A 15247-nucleotide genomic window follows, 5' to 3' on the forward strand; every position below is an offset into this window, starting at 1 on the left:
ACAAACATATTATGTACTTGTGATATCTAAACAACAGGGAAACTCAGGGGTTGGTGGCAGGACTGGCACTCCAGCCACTGTAAAAAACTTCACACTATTCCATTCCATTCGAGCTAGTGTGGTGCTGAGGTGTCACCCATTGCATGGCTGCACGCGGGTCCTAATCCAACTCCCGAGGTGGTTTCTCATATGGTGGGTGCAGCAATGTGCTGTATCAGTGCCTGCTCCCAACCTTAACCTTAGAATATAAAACCAGCTAAATAAAGGAAAGAAAATGTGCAGCAAGATTAGTTGTAAGAAAACCAAACTGACAAGCAGAAAGTTAGCTAAAAACAAGGATTCGGGATTATTACTGCTTTAATTGCAGGTAACTCCAATCATCCTACCTTCACTGTACAATGTATATAAAATTTACTGGAAAAGAACTTAAGATTCTTCGGTTGTTGCTATGATTGATGCTGCTGCTTCACAGCTCCAGAGTCCTGGGTTAAATTATAACCACTGGAACCTTTTGTCTCTCTCACAGTGTCTGCAAGAATATTTCTCTAGGTATCCTAGATTTTCCTCCACATCCCATAGACATGTTGGTCAGTTAATTGGTGATTCTAAATTGGCCCAGTGGGTATTTGCATTAGAGTTGTCAGCAGTTGGATGACACCATATTCAGGGCTGGTTGTGTCCGTTCTTTCAATGATGTCAGGATAGGCAAGGGTCTCTCACAGTCCAAAATGGATTAATGGGATACTGCACCCAAAAATGATATTTTTAGAATGTTATTTACTAAATGTAGTTTGTAGCGATGGACAAAAACAAATTTTCATGTCATGATTTTATACAGAACAGTGATAGAACAGTGTTTGATAGAACATATATCTATGGTGACCAATCCAACAAATGCAGCAAATAATTTAAAAAAGTCTTTAAAACAATCTTATTTTACTTGTGTCACTTAAACCACATGTAAAGTCATCTACTCATACACAAATGATATCCCAAACCCTTGTATTTTTACTAGAATTAAATAAATTAAATGACATAAATCGCCCTTGGAAAACTCTCTAATGAATGAAAATAGAACACACTCAGATGTCCACAAGCTACTGAAAACCCGCCATTCCCCACATCATTCATTGGTCAGAAGCCCTGCCCATAACAGCTTATTTATTGGCTAGTATTGTGCTTCACAAAATATTGGTAGAAAGAATTTACTGAGAGACTAATGATTAAAACTAAAGATTAAAAGTTAAAGAAAAGCATGCTTGAACAAGCAGAAGGTTAATTTACCTGTGCAGTTTTACAGACTACCGCTATAATCCTGACATACTGCAGTTGTGTCTCACATGAAAATAAATGTAATGTCAGACGGCAGGTCTACAATTTCAAATGCTCATTTGCATCTCATTATTATGTAATATTTTAGTAAAAATACATGTGTTTGGGATTTTGTGAGGATACAGCTGGATAACTAGACATGAGGGTTACACAACATGAGTAATGCGACATCTTTTGATGGACACTTTTATTTTGTTTGCTATTTTTCAGCATTAGTCACCAATAACCCCTATTACAGTATATCAAAAACTTTGTTAGCTCCATTCTGCATGACATTAACTGTTTTTCTCAGCCATAACTACAAATTACAAGGGGTTAGTAAGAGATAAAAAATATTTTGGGTAGAGTATTCCTTAAAGGAAGTTTAATAATGTCTACAAGAACTTTAAAATTAGGAAATATGATTACATTACTTGAATTTTTACTCGCCAATAGTTACATTTATACTGAAGGTTTATAGTAATTTTATTACAAATTTTATACATGTCCTTTTAGTTTTAAAAGTTTAACCATCTACCTCTGCTGTCAGGGGAGCTTCATAAAGTCGCATTTCAGTTTTCTGAGAAGTGGCTAAATGTCATGGCCAACCTGTAAACTAGTACTGAGAGCAGTTCAGAGTGGAAGTAGAACCTCTACAGTTTTCCCATTTGATTCTGGAGTTTGTCAGGGGTGTGTTCTTCCTCTTACCCTGTTCAATGCTTGCATTGATGGTGTTGGGCAGGGTCGTGGGGTCCAGTGGCTGTGGGATGTCTGTTGGTAAAGACTGGTCTTGACATTGATGACGATGCTGTGATCTTTGTGGAGTCAATGGTTGCTCTGATTGAGGCTCTTGAGAGACTGAGCATGAAGTCTGAGTGTCTGGGCTTGCGAGTGCCTGGATAAAAACCAAGATCCAGGCTTTTAATAACCTCTTTGGCACAGCCATCAGCAGTGTGTCTGTCTGGGGAAAGAGTGTTGACCTTGTTGAGAGGTTTACTTACTTTATTTTTATTTTTATTACTATTTAATTTAATATTGTTTCTTTGTATCAGTATACTGCTGCTGGATTATGTGAATTTCCCCTTGGGATTAATAAATCTATCTATCTATCTATCTATCTATCTGCCTATCTATCTATCTATCTATCTATCTATCTATCTATCTATCTATCTATCTATCTATCTATCTATCTATCTATCTATCTATCTATCTATCTATCTATCTATCTATCTATCTATCTATCTAACAACATTCTTGTCTCGGATGACTCTTCCTATGAAGTCAGTAGATGGATTGGGAAAGCATGGGGAGGATCGTGTAGTCGCTAAATAGGGGTGGGTAACGCTCCCGATCTCTTTACAAAAGTATGAAGGTTCAAATTTTAACAGTCCTGGTGTTTTCTGTTTTGCTATATGGTTGCGAGACATGGACGCTACCCAGTGACCTTAGACGAAGACTGGACTCCTTTGGTACTGAGTCTCTTCAGAGAATCCTTGGGTACCACTGGTTTGACTTTGTGTCAAATGAGCAGTTGCTCACGGAGTCTGGAATGAGGCACATTACCTGCATTGTGAGGGAGAGTCAGTTACGGCACTATAGCCATGTGGCTCAATTCCCCCGAAGGGTGATCTGGCTTACAGGATCCTTATTGTCCTCATCCTCAGCTGGACCAGTCCAAGGGGTCACCCAGATAACACCTGGCTGCAGCAGATAGACGGTCATTTGCGGAAGGTGACACTGGACCGCTTATCTTCATGTGGTGGTTGCAGCAATGTGCTATATTAGTGCATGCTCCCTAACCAGTTCTGTTGAAGGAGGCAGATTATGTTATTACAAGGGATAATGCATCATAACAACTTATGTTGTTGTGATTCTATCTGTGAGTTCTTCAGATGCCATTTAAACTCAATAGTCATGTTTTGTGATGTCTTTTTTTAATTTTAATTAAAGTTATATTTCATTTATACACATGCTAGACAAAATCAAGCAAACACCTACAAAAACGATATCAATAGGGGGTGTTGGGTCAATACCAGTTGTCAGAATGGCTTCAGTGCACCATGCATCTGGTACTGGAGGGCTGTTGCATCATTCTTCCATGAGACACTCCTACATTGGAAGTTGGAAGAATGATGTCTTGAGAATCTCCCCTAGGTTTAGTTTAGTTGCTTCATTGCCATACTTCAAGAAGACAATACATTTTTTACACCTGCCCTTAGTAAAGCAAGCCCACATATTAATTTATAACAACATACATAATAACTAATAATATCATATCAATTTGTAAAACATGCATTTCATAACAACATACAACATAAATGATGCAGTACAGTAATATGTGTTATTTAGCAGTGTTTCTGCATCAATGTCACTGTCAAGCAGAACCCTGAAACAGTGTGCAAGTTCACATGCAACAGCTCTACTGTCTTCAAAAATGTGGAGATCTTGAGACTTGGACAGCTATGGAATGTGGTTTAAATAGTCCTCATGCTCTTCAAACAATTTCTTAGCATTCCTGATCTGAATGCAGGACGGCATTATCATCCTGGATGATCCCACTACAATCAAAATAGAAATGCTTTACCAGAGAATGAATGTGATGTATCAGAATTTCCTTTGTTTTTTTTAGCATTTGTCTTGCATAATAAAAGTATCACTAGACCATAAATATGCCAGGAAAATGCAGTCTGTGCCATAACAGTTACCTGAGGTCTATACTAGGAGAAACAACAACTTAGGCAAGTACATTTGTTTTAGTGTGTGCCACAAATGTTCTGCCAAACCTGGAAAAGTGGAAGCTGACAAGGGCAATTTTTAAAGGATCACAAAGGATCACATGTCGATTTATTTATATAGCACATTTAAAACAACATAGGAATGCTATGGCCAAAGTGGTTTACAATAAAAGAGGAAAAAACATACAATTAACATAAATAACAAATAGAAATAAAATAAATTAACATAAATAAAATAAGTAATAAATAGAAGTAAGATTACATAATCACAATGAGGAAACCGTCAGTATTACTGAAGGTCACAGAAAGCAAGTGAATAGAAATGAGTCTTTAATCTTGTTTTGAACAGTTCAATTGTAAACGACTCCTTTATGTGATGAGGTAAAGAGTTCCACAGGCGAGGAGCAGCAGCTGCAAAGGCCCTGTCCCCCTTAGTTTTACATTTGGTATGAGGGACAACAAGATGAATTGTATACTCATTCAAAAACCTAAACAGAGATTAAGAATCAAGGTCAAAGTAACCGCAAAAGTCAAAGTTCTAATTTAGAGGTGAAATTTAGTTTGCAGGTGTTAGATGTTTGCAGGACATCAAATTAATGACATCATACCATGCAACTTCTAGGACATGTTTGCTAGCAAAGGGGGCAGGTTGTCATAGTAATGAAACTACAAAATGGAAGCATGGATATTTTCAAAGTAAAAATTAACAAACCTGAAATCAAATATAAAAAAATCAAGTGAGGAAACCATAAGATTCCTGGAAGTATAAAACCTCAGAAAATATTACATACAAAAAATGTATTCAGAATAGGAAGAAAAAAATTAACTAGCATATCGTTAATGCTAACAGCAGACTACTTATTGAGAACAAGAAGTCATTCAAATAAATGAATACACATAAATATGTTCATATTCATTTTGGAAATGTTATTAATATTAATCATCATCTTTGGGCATTTCCATACCAGCTTTTTGTTACAAAATTTGGATAGTGCATGCCACAATTTTGAATGTTTCTGCATGGACATGGCCACAGTTTTCAGTATCCATGCCCAGTCATGTAGAACTATGACTTATTTAAGATGGCAGTGCTTTACTTTCAATGGCAGTGTTTCTGGTTACCTGAGTGTGATTTTTTTTTTAAATCTTTTTAAGAAAATGGGACTTTGTATATTTTTTGACTAAGATTCTAGTTTGTACTTTGGACTCTGACATTTTGGTTCTGTACATGTCCGTCGCTTACATTTCTTCCTGAGAGAACTTGCCAAATTCTATTCTGGCAGTACACAGGTAACTTTTGTTTCTACTGCTGTATTTTTAAAATTAATGAGTTACTGACAACCAGACCAAAATATCTCTCCTCGTGAAACATCTGTTTCCCCATATCTTGGCCATTACTGTCTATTCATGAAACCAGAATAACCATTATAGTGAGAAACAGGGTTTACTAATTATTTAGACATTACATCAAGTATCACTGGAATGTTAACTTTTTAATTCTCTTAAAGACCACACCTATTAAGAACACTTTCTATAAGTAATAGTTGTAGCCCTCAATTACACAAACATCTCCATTATTTTGTCAGTTATTTTGAGCTCCTTGCAGAAGTCAATGTTTACAAACAAGCAGATAAAAGAGGAAATTTCACATAAATTATTACTACAGTAGTTTATTTGTATGAGGCCATGCTACTATAGTTTGACCAAGGCTTCCTCCCTAGCTTCAATTTCTCTAATTTTTATTTGTTTACATTGTCATTTTTATAGCTTTTTTGTGTTTTATGCATACCAAAATTAATGTTGTATTGGACACTGGTATTTGGCATGTTTTTAAGGAAGAAGCCAACGGAGGACATATATGGCGTTTGTTTCTGAAACTACAAATTCTGATGTCCTCATCCTCTTATGCAATTGTGCATCTGGGCCTTCCCCTTTTTTCCTATTCTAGTTTGGTCCAGTTTTTCATCTTTTCTCAATACATCTACTGTAATATACACCTTTGTATCAAATCTTCAGTTTCCTTGCAATTTGTCACATAGAATAACCTTCATTCTGCAAAAACAATGTTTCTTGAGAACACTGTTTTATTTTGGCCATTTATAAACCCAGAATTGACCTTGCAACATATGTGTTCGGCCGAAATGGCCTTATTGAAAATGCTCAGAAGGAATGGTACTTTGTTAATTTAAAACAGGTTTCAGCAGTGATAATGCAACTACAAAAGTTTTTCAATTTGCATTAACAATGACTATTTATGGATAAGTGAAGGGAGTTGAGTATTAGGACACTGAAGGAATGGTTGCTGAGACCGGGGCTTTTTCAGTCATATGTGAGTAATAAATTGAAAAAAAAATAATCTCAAGCAGCAACAGTCATTAGTGGCATTAGTGATGTCTCAACTGCATTTTTAAATCAATTTAATGGTATCTTCATAAAAAATATTGAATTCTATCAAAAACATTAAAGTTTCTGGGTATGTCCAAATTTTTTGACGTAAGTGGAATGCAAATACAAAAAAAACATTCTCTAAATGCAATCGGCGTTTATTTTTCCTCCATAAACTCAAACTATGTAAAGTACACAAGGACCTCATGTTGTCCTTTTATCACAGTATGATCCAGTCTGTTATCACTTTCAGTTTCATTTCCTGGTTTAGTGATCTAACAAACCAAAATTTATAAAAGCTCCAGCAGATTACTAAGCATGTAGCTAAAGTTATTGGGACTGATGTAGATGACCTGGCAAGTGTGTGTCAGAGGACAATGCTAAAGAAACTAAAAATAATCTCACCTGACGACACACATTCAGTACATGTAGAACTTAACTTCAGTAAATTAGGAAGGAAAGTTGATTTGAAAACCCACACAAATCGCTCTAGAAATTTCTTCCTATTGCCATACAACTTTTTAATAAAGAATATCAGAGAAAATGATTAAGTTTTGATATGTATCCTGTAACAATTTCTATGTAAATATGCATTATCAAACTGCCTTACCTTAATCTGTCTTGTCTCTATTTGTTTTGTTTCATTTGTTTCTGTCTTGGTATTAGAAGCAACTGAGAAGGCAAATGTCATGTATTCTTGTGTACATATGACTAAATAAAGCAACCTTGAACCCTGAACTATATGAATACATAAAGTAGTAAAATAAGACAAAAAGGACAAAGAGTTTGGGTGCCTTGCAGCAAAACATTATTTAATGGATTGGCCGGCAGCCGAAAATGCAAGAAAAACAGCAAAATAAATCAGACCATTGCAAATAAAAAAAAAGATAATGTCACTTTTGGTGACGTGCTCCACTGCACTCGGACACAGGTCCTGAAATGGGCAAAAAGGGTAGCATTACTGCCCTGAATATGCCTCCTAGGTGCATGTATTGGACTTGGGCTCAGAAGAGGGAGGTTGTGTTTTACTAACATGCTGGAATTCTATGAGGAGGCAACAAAAGGATATGATCAAAGTGGAACATATAATATTATTTATCTTGACTTTCAGAAAGCATTTGATAAGGTGCCATATGAGAGGTTGGGCATCAAACTAAAAGAAGTGGGAGTTCAGGGTGATGTTTTTAGATGGGTACAGAATTGTTTCATACACAGGAAACAGAGGGTGATGGTGTGAGGAACCTCATCAGAATTGGCTGATGTTAAGAGTGGTGTTTCACAGGGTTCAGTCCTAAAGCTGCTGCTATTTTTAATACACATAAATGATTTAGATAGGAATATAAGTAACAAACTGGTTACGTTTGCAGATGATACCAAGATAGGTGGATTACTAGATAATTTGGAATCCATTATATCATTACAGAAGGACTTGGATAGCAAACAGGCTTGGGCAGATTTCTGGCAGATGAAATTTAATGTCAGTAAATGTAAAGTATTACATATAGGAAGTAAAAATGTTAGGTTTCAATACACAATGGGCGGTCAGAAAATTAAGCACCTTATGAGAAGGATTTAGGAGTCACAGTGGACTCTAAGCTATCAACTTCCTGACAGTGTTCAGAAGCCATTAAGATGGCTAACAGAATGTTAGGTTATATAGCACGATGTGTGGAGTACAAGTCCAAGGAGGTTATGTTCAACCTTTATAATGCACTGGTGAGGCCTCATCTGGAATACTGTGTGTAGTTTTGGTCTCCAGTCTACAAAAAGGACATAGCAGCACTAGAAAAAGTCCAGACAAGAATGCCTAGGCTGATTCCAGGACTACAGGGGTTGAATTATGAGGAAATATTAGAAGAGCTGAGCCTTTACAGTTTAAGCAAAAGAAGATTAAGAGGTGACATGATTAAGTGTTTAAAATTATGAAGGGAATTAGTACAGTGAATAGAAACTGTTATTTTAAAAAGAGTTAATCAAAAACATGGGGACACAGTTAGAAACTTGTTAAGGGTAAATTTCACACAAATAATTTGAGGTTTTTCTTTACACAAAGAACGATAGACACTTGGAATAAGCTACCAAGTAGTGTGGTAGACAGTAAGACGTTAGGGACTTTCAAAACTTGACTTGATTATTTTTTGAAAGAAATAAGTGGATAGGACTAGTGAGCTTTGTTGGGCTGAATGGCCTGTTCTCATCTAGATTGTTCTAATGCTCTAACTGAATTTCTTTTTGCCTGTAAGAGCATCACGTGAAAACCACCACACCTGTTTCTACCAAACTTTGCAGTTATGTCTGGTATAGTCTAACTAAGAATATAAACAAATTAAATTTTACGTTTTCTACATGTAAATAGAAAAAATAAAAAGTGAGACAACCTTCCTAAACGTTGCCATGATTACCTGAAATAATACTAAATGAATAGCACTACATATCTGCTACATTACCGAAACAGGTCAACAAGGCCTGGAACCCTGAATGGGCCTGTTGGGCCAGGACCTAGGCCCAGGGACCCAAAGGCCCGGGTGGCTCTTAAGAAAATAAAACCTAATTAACTTAGTCTTGGAAACTGAATACAGATGCTGTGGTAAAGACTTTGGGCCTCCTGGGTAATATTGCAGTTTTAGAGGTATTTTAGAGCCCTTCATAAATGTGAGCACCTTAAACCACATAGTGCTTTTCCCTCCTTATAATGGCATTATAGACGTCTTTTGATTTGCCCCTTCTCTTTTGTATGTCCCACTATCTAATTGCTATGGTGCATAGGGAAGCACAAAATTGGCAGAACACATGTTGCATCGTAAATATTGTAATACTGCAAGCATAATGAACCTGGCTTTTTTCAGCATGCCTTATGCTGACGTGGTTATGTATTACAAGTATGTCTTTTATTTGATCTGATATGTCTTGGAGGGCACATATCAAATACTTTTTCAGAGACCAATTTCAGTCTTACATTCAGAGAATTTCCCCCAAGAAGATGAGGTTACATAGTGCCTGTGTTCACATAATAAGGATCCAGTACACACAGTTTCTTTAAGCAGAATTCACTAAAAACATACTGCCATTGAAGGGTGAGAAGTGAACAGAGGAACAGACACTATCACTGCCACTATAAAAATAAAAGAGAGAAGACATGGCCTTAGATATCCATTTCTCCTTCTGTGGGAACTGGGCTATAAAAACTTAAACAGACAAAACTAGTAATACCTGGCTGCCAGCCAAATATCTAAAAATGAAACAATAATAGCCCTTCTGCTCCTCATAATTTATCTGCAATTTATTTATATTTATTTATGACAAATATGTTCTGAGATTATTCAGGTATAGAAGACATAAGTTTCAAATTAAGAAAGATAAAATCATTAATGGTGAGTAGCAACAAGTTGATTAGCATTGGCATGTAAGAAATTCAATGTATTCCATATACAGTATGTGGCAATAATGGCCCCATAAGACTGTGCACCTGTATGCTGATTCTTTGACATGGCCACAAATTATAAGCTAAGCCTGTATTGTGTTTTTCACCAATTGCCAGCTCTTAGCGCAAACTTTTTGTGTAAATGTAGTATGCGCTATCTATACAATTCCTACAATGAAGTTATTATATCGTGTTTGATATTCTACAAATACAAATACAAATAAACATCAATGTTTAGTTCAATAACGCATTTCTGTTGGCTGTGTCTGTAGTTTTGTTCTGGCTGGCTGCAGGGGTTGGTGGGAGGCCTTGACTTCTTCTCGGGCACAGGGGACTTGGAATCCATCCTTGGGTAAATGGTGTGCTTTATTTACTTAATTACTCGGAAGGAATAGCTCTCACTGACTACAATGTACTATACTGCAAAGGAAGTTGGTAGAGGAATGACAGCTTAAAGAAATTAGGCAAGAGTTAGTGCATACAAGTTGTATAACATTGGACAGATAAATTAACATAAGAGGGGCACAAGTCATGCATGATCAAATTGGCACAAAAGGCTCTGGGAAGCCCTTTTTAGTAGTGCAGAACAACAACAAATATAAAACTTATGACTTGTTAGTGTTTCCATTTCCCAATGTCAACTCATTCTTATGCTGTAGGTTCTTCCTTTCTAAGGATACCATCCAGGTGATTTATGGACTAGAGCATTTTTGTAATTCTCAGACCTTGATATGTGTCCTCTTCCACTGCTTTTTAAGTCTATTGTTAAAACATATACTTCGTGTTTAAAACACACACATTAAGCAGTTAACTGCTGATTCTTTTGTTATTTGCATTTCATTGTTAATTGGAAGCTTACTAAGAAAACAAGAAGCAATTAAAAATGTTTGAATGTAGCTGGTTATGAAATCAGTACACAATCTACTACAGGTAAAATCATTAGTTTGATGTTCCTCACAGACTTCTGTTTTCACTAGCACTATCTGGATAAAAATATTTAAATTCTGTCCAACAGATCTAAGTTAAAATCATAGCCAGGCTGCCGGAGAACTTTGAACTCTTCCGGTTAGTTTCATGTTAGTTTCCATAGACAAGTCTGTAGACTGAAAAATACTTAACTATTCTTGAGTTTATGTGATTCCTAGCAAAGATTTTCAATAAATAATTTACTCCTAAATTGTAGGTTTGTTAGCAATTGAGACTGCTAAAATAATTTGGATTAAGAAGTCTTATAAAGGGTGGTGCAGTTGTTAAAAAGGTGCCTCACAGATTCAGCAACCTGGTTTTGTATCTCCCACCATGGTCATTGTCTGTGTGGATATTTCATGTTTTGTCCAGGTTAGGTAGACTTTTCCTCCTGGTACTCTGGTCTTCTCCCACATCCTCAAACACATACATTTTGGGTTAAACTGGCAATCCCAAATTTGTTGTGCATGAGAGAAAATCTGAGTGTGTACATGAATGGGCCCTATGATGGACTGGCACTCTGTCTGGGGCTGGTTCCTACCTAATGCCAAATTTGGTTTGGATATGCTGTGACCCTGAATTGAATTAAGTGGGTTTAAGAATGTTATGTGTTAAGTCTTTAACAAAACACCTTCTAATAAATAGAAACTGATGCTTATAATGAGGTGTCCCCATTAAATCACATTGAGACACCTTCAAAAGCACCTGGTTCTCTTCCTTTTGAAGAGGGTGTGTTTTAATGATTATTTCAAGTCAGTCAAGACATGACAACATCCACCAACCAGTCCACTACAAGAGTGTTCTTGAAAATTGGGTTTTTACTATATTTTATTATATGAAAAAGTGAGGAGTGTATGTGCATCTTAAAGAGACAGCAAAGAATTGAAAAAATTAAAATACATTTCATTAAAGAAATGGCACAGCCTCAGATGTTCCCTCAAGGTTAAAAGGAAACAGACACTGCCTGAATTGAGTTTTTAAAATTTCTGCTACATTGCAAGTGCATATAGATAAGAACAAGCTATAATAATAATACATTTGAAGATATTCTAAAATATATTACAAACAGGACTTTGACTGATTCTTTTTGTGTACTTAAATTTTCCATTAAGAAAATTAAAATAATTTGTCTTTCACAGAAAAATCTTTAAATTATCAGTGGATGATGATGTTTACCTCTCATAGGGAATTTTTCAAATTCAAAGCAATGACTTTAAAGTGTAATATTGATCTAATTTTTAACAGCAACTGTTATCTGTAGCATTTCTGAATAACCTTGGTTATGCAGCCAATTTGCATGCTGGGCTTTTGAAGCAGACACTGTTGGAAGTAAGGCAACAGCGAACCATGCTAAGTTGATCAGTTAGAAACTATAAATGTTGCTTTTTGGTTATGAAGGCATGTTATACATTAAGCATTACAATTTCAATTAAATAAAAGATATTTGTTCTCTACTCACAACACTTCATTCCTGGCATGGGGTGTCTTCTGCATTGAATCTGAATGTACCCCATGTGTCTAAAGAAAATATTGAAATAATTAGTTATTAAATATCAGCACAAATGATGCATTTATATTTATTTATAGTACACCTTTGTTTATAGAAAATCACATAATATATATGACATAATTACAGTAGCTGAAGTAAAATGCCTTTACTTTTAAAGTTGGGAGCATGCACTGATTACAGTATGTTGCCACACCGAGCACTAAAGACAGTGGATTTAATGATAAAAAGCAACACGGTGACAAACTGTATAAAAATTATCAGCCAGCAATGTCAGTAGATTATTGGCAGCGTACATAGTAGATGATTGACATGCACCTCTCCCACATTGTAATACTTCTGGCACTACTAATAAACATGATGAATTTTTATTTTTCATTTTAGAATATAGGAATTTGTCATTTTCAACCCCCCAAAATTATTTTAGTTTTACCACCTCCAAAGATAGTTTGGATATCAGTGACAAAGTTGTTTTGAACAAACAGGAAATATCTCATGTTTAGGTGACATGTTGAATGTGAGTAGAGAAAAAGACATAGTGGTGTATGTATTGATGCTATATGAAAAAAGTAAAATGCATTGCTGAAAACAGTCCACTATTTTGACCTCAAAATGAATCTTTACAGCACAGAAAAAAATAATTTCAGCTATAGTATGAGGAATTGTATGAGGTTTGTCAATTTAATTCCTTGTAGTGTCACCTATGCTAGAAAGTGCTACTGAAGTGATGGACCTGTTGAAAGTGGCATATTGTGAGGATGCTATAAAAAAGTCAAGTGTCTTTGAGTGGGATATGCAATTTGCCAAGAAGGGGCAAGAAAATATAAATGATGATTCCAGAAGTGGATCATGCATCATTACAATGTCATAAACCATAATGCACTCAGTGCTCACTATTTTCTAGCCGCAGATCACTTACCAAATTGGGTCTTCAACCCTATTCATCTGCCTTAGCCCCTTGTGATTTCTGGTGCTTCCCAAAAATAAAAACTGGCATGAAAGCATTAAGATTTCCAGATATTTCTGATATCGAGCATAACAAAGGAACTCAAGAGTATTCCAGAAACAGAGTTCCAGGTATGTTCCCAGAAATGCTAACACCGTCTAACCAATTGCATAGCTGTAAAAGGCGATTACGGTACTTTGAAAGTGACAGTAGTAACTGTTAGTGCACACAAATTTTTTTCTACAGGTTTATTTGAGGAATGCAACTGCCATACCTCAGAAGTTAATTAGCAGCCCAAAACTAGTCAAACTGGGAAAATCCACTGAGACGGAATGGTCATTAAGATGGCTATTAGGGGACAGACAAATAGTTCAAAGGTTCAATTGTTTTTAGTGCTTCTCTTGTTTTTATGGTCTTTCTAATTGTGTTACCATGTTCCATTCTACCTGGAGATATCACCTTCAGAATAGTCAGATAAGTAATTGATAAGCTATTAAAATTCAAAAAAGTTGTTTTTCACAGTTTTCAGATTTATTTAATGCATTCTTTAAAGTTTAAAATGGTGCTCAAGATATGAAACTTACTAGTTAGCCACATATATTATCAAGGTCCTTCCCATAGTAGTACCATACAAATCTTTACAGATGTAATAAAGCATATGTTATAAAGCCTTTTTTATTGTCTTTGCATGTCTGTTGTATCTTTTGATTTGGATAAGGTTTGCAACCACATAAAGAAGTCTGGAGGTGCATGAGAGAGAAAAGAGTGCTAGAGAAGTATGTGAGGATTGTCCAGGATATGTATGAGGGAGTTAGGATTCGGGTTAAAAGCAGTGTTGGGGTAACAGACAAGATATTAGTTAGAGTAGGTCTACTACTCTAAATGGGGTCCCTTCAGTCTCAGCTTATAAATCCAGGCTGAAGACTTACTACTCCAGTTTAACATACCCTGAACTAGAGCTGCTGATTAGCTGTGCATACTGAACCTCTGTTGCGAGTTATTAGTACTAAAATATAAGTAATATATTTTCAAACTGTTACTAACCCTACCCTATTCTGTTTCTCTTCTCAGTATCCTCATGGGGCACTTGGTGCCACTGTTCTACTGCTGGGTTGTTTGCCTGCCTATGGAAAAGTCATCTCATATAAAGCTGCACTGGAATCATCAGTTACAATGGTCCTTTCTTAAGATTGGCTGGACCAGCACTGACTCAGCTGTAAAATGGCTAGTAGGAGGGAGATGGCTAGTTGGCCGAGGTCTCCAGATATCTGACTATCTGCCTTACCTCTGACTTCTTTTCTAAAATCTGGTCAAGTTGTACAATTAGTTGATGGACAGATATGTTTCCATTTATGTTAATTAGTTCCTACTTTGTTTTTGATGTATTTAAAACATCTGTATCCTTACATGTGATAGTTCTGTGTTTAGTGAGTGGTATAAATATAAAGTAATTATGTATTTTGCCTTGAGAGTTGTCATGCCACTCAGCACCAGCACTTTGGGAGGAGCGCTGTGCAAGAACAATGTAGTTTGCACTATTGTATTGCATTTCAGGGGTGACACTGATAGATCAGTTATCTAGCTCTGTGAAGAGAACTACTTGTATCATTTTGTGTGCTGTATTTACCCCACTTTGACACACATTGCATGCCCAATTTACCTAGAAGGTGGTCTCTGAATTTCCCTTTCCAAGATTTCTTCCATTTGTTTTCCTAGTAGGTTTTTGGAAGTTTTTTTCTTGTCTTCTTAGAAGGCCAAGGCTGGGGGGCTGTCAACAAGCAAGGCCCGTTAAAGCCCACTGAGGCATTCCATGTGTGATTTGGGCTACACAAGAAATAACTTGTTGTTGTTGTTGATCAAGCATATTGACCCCACACAGAAGTGGGTAAAGATGAAGAGGAAGAAGAAGCTTGTCTATTGTGGCATTTTTTGGAACACTTATTAGTCTTTTTTGTTCATTTAACAACACATGTCCT

This window comes from Polypterus senegalus, chromosome 3 (genome assembly GCF_016835505.1).
Source record: "Polypterus senegalus isolate Bchr_013 chromosome 3, ASM1683550v1, whole genome shotgun sequence".
Taxonomy (NCBI): Eukaryota; Metazoa; Chordata; class Cladistia; order Polypteriformes; family Polypteridae; genus Polypterus; species Polypterus senegalus.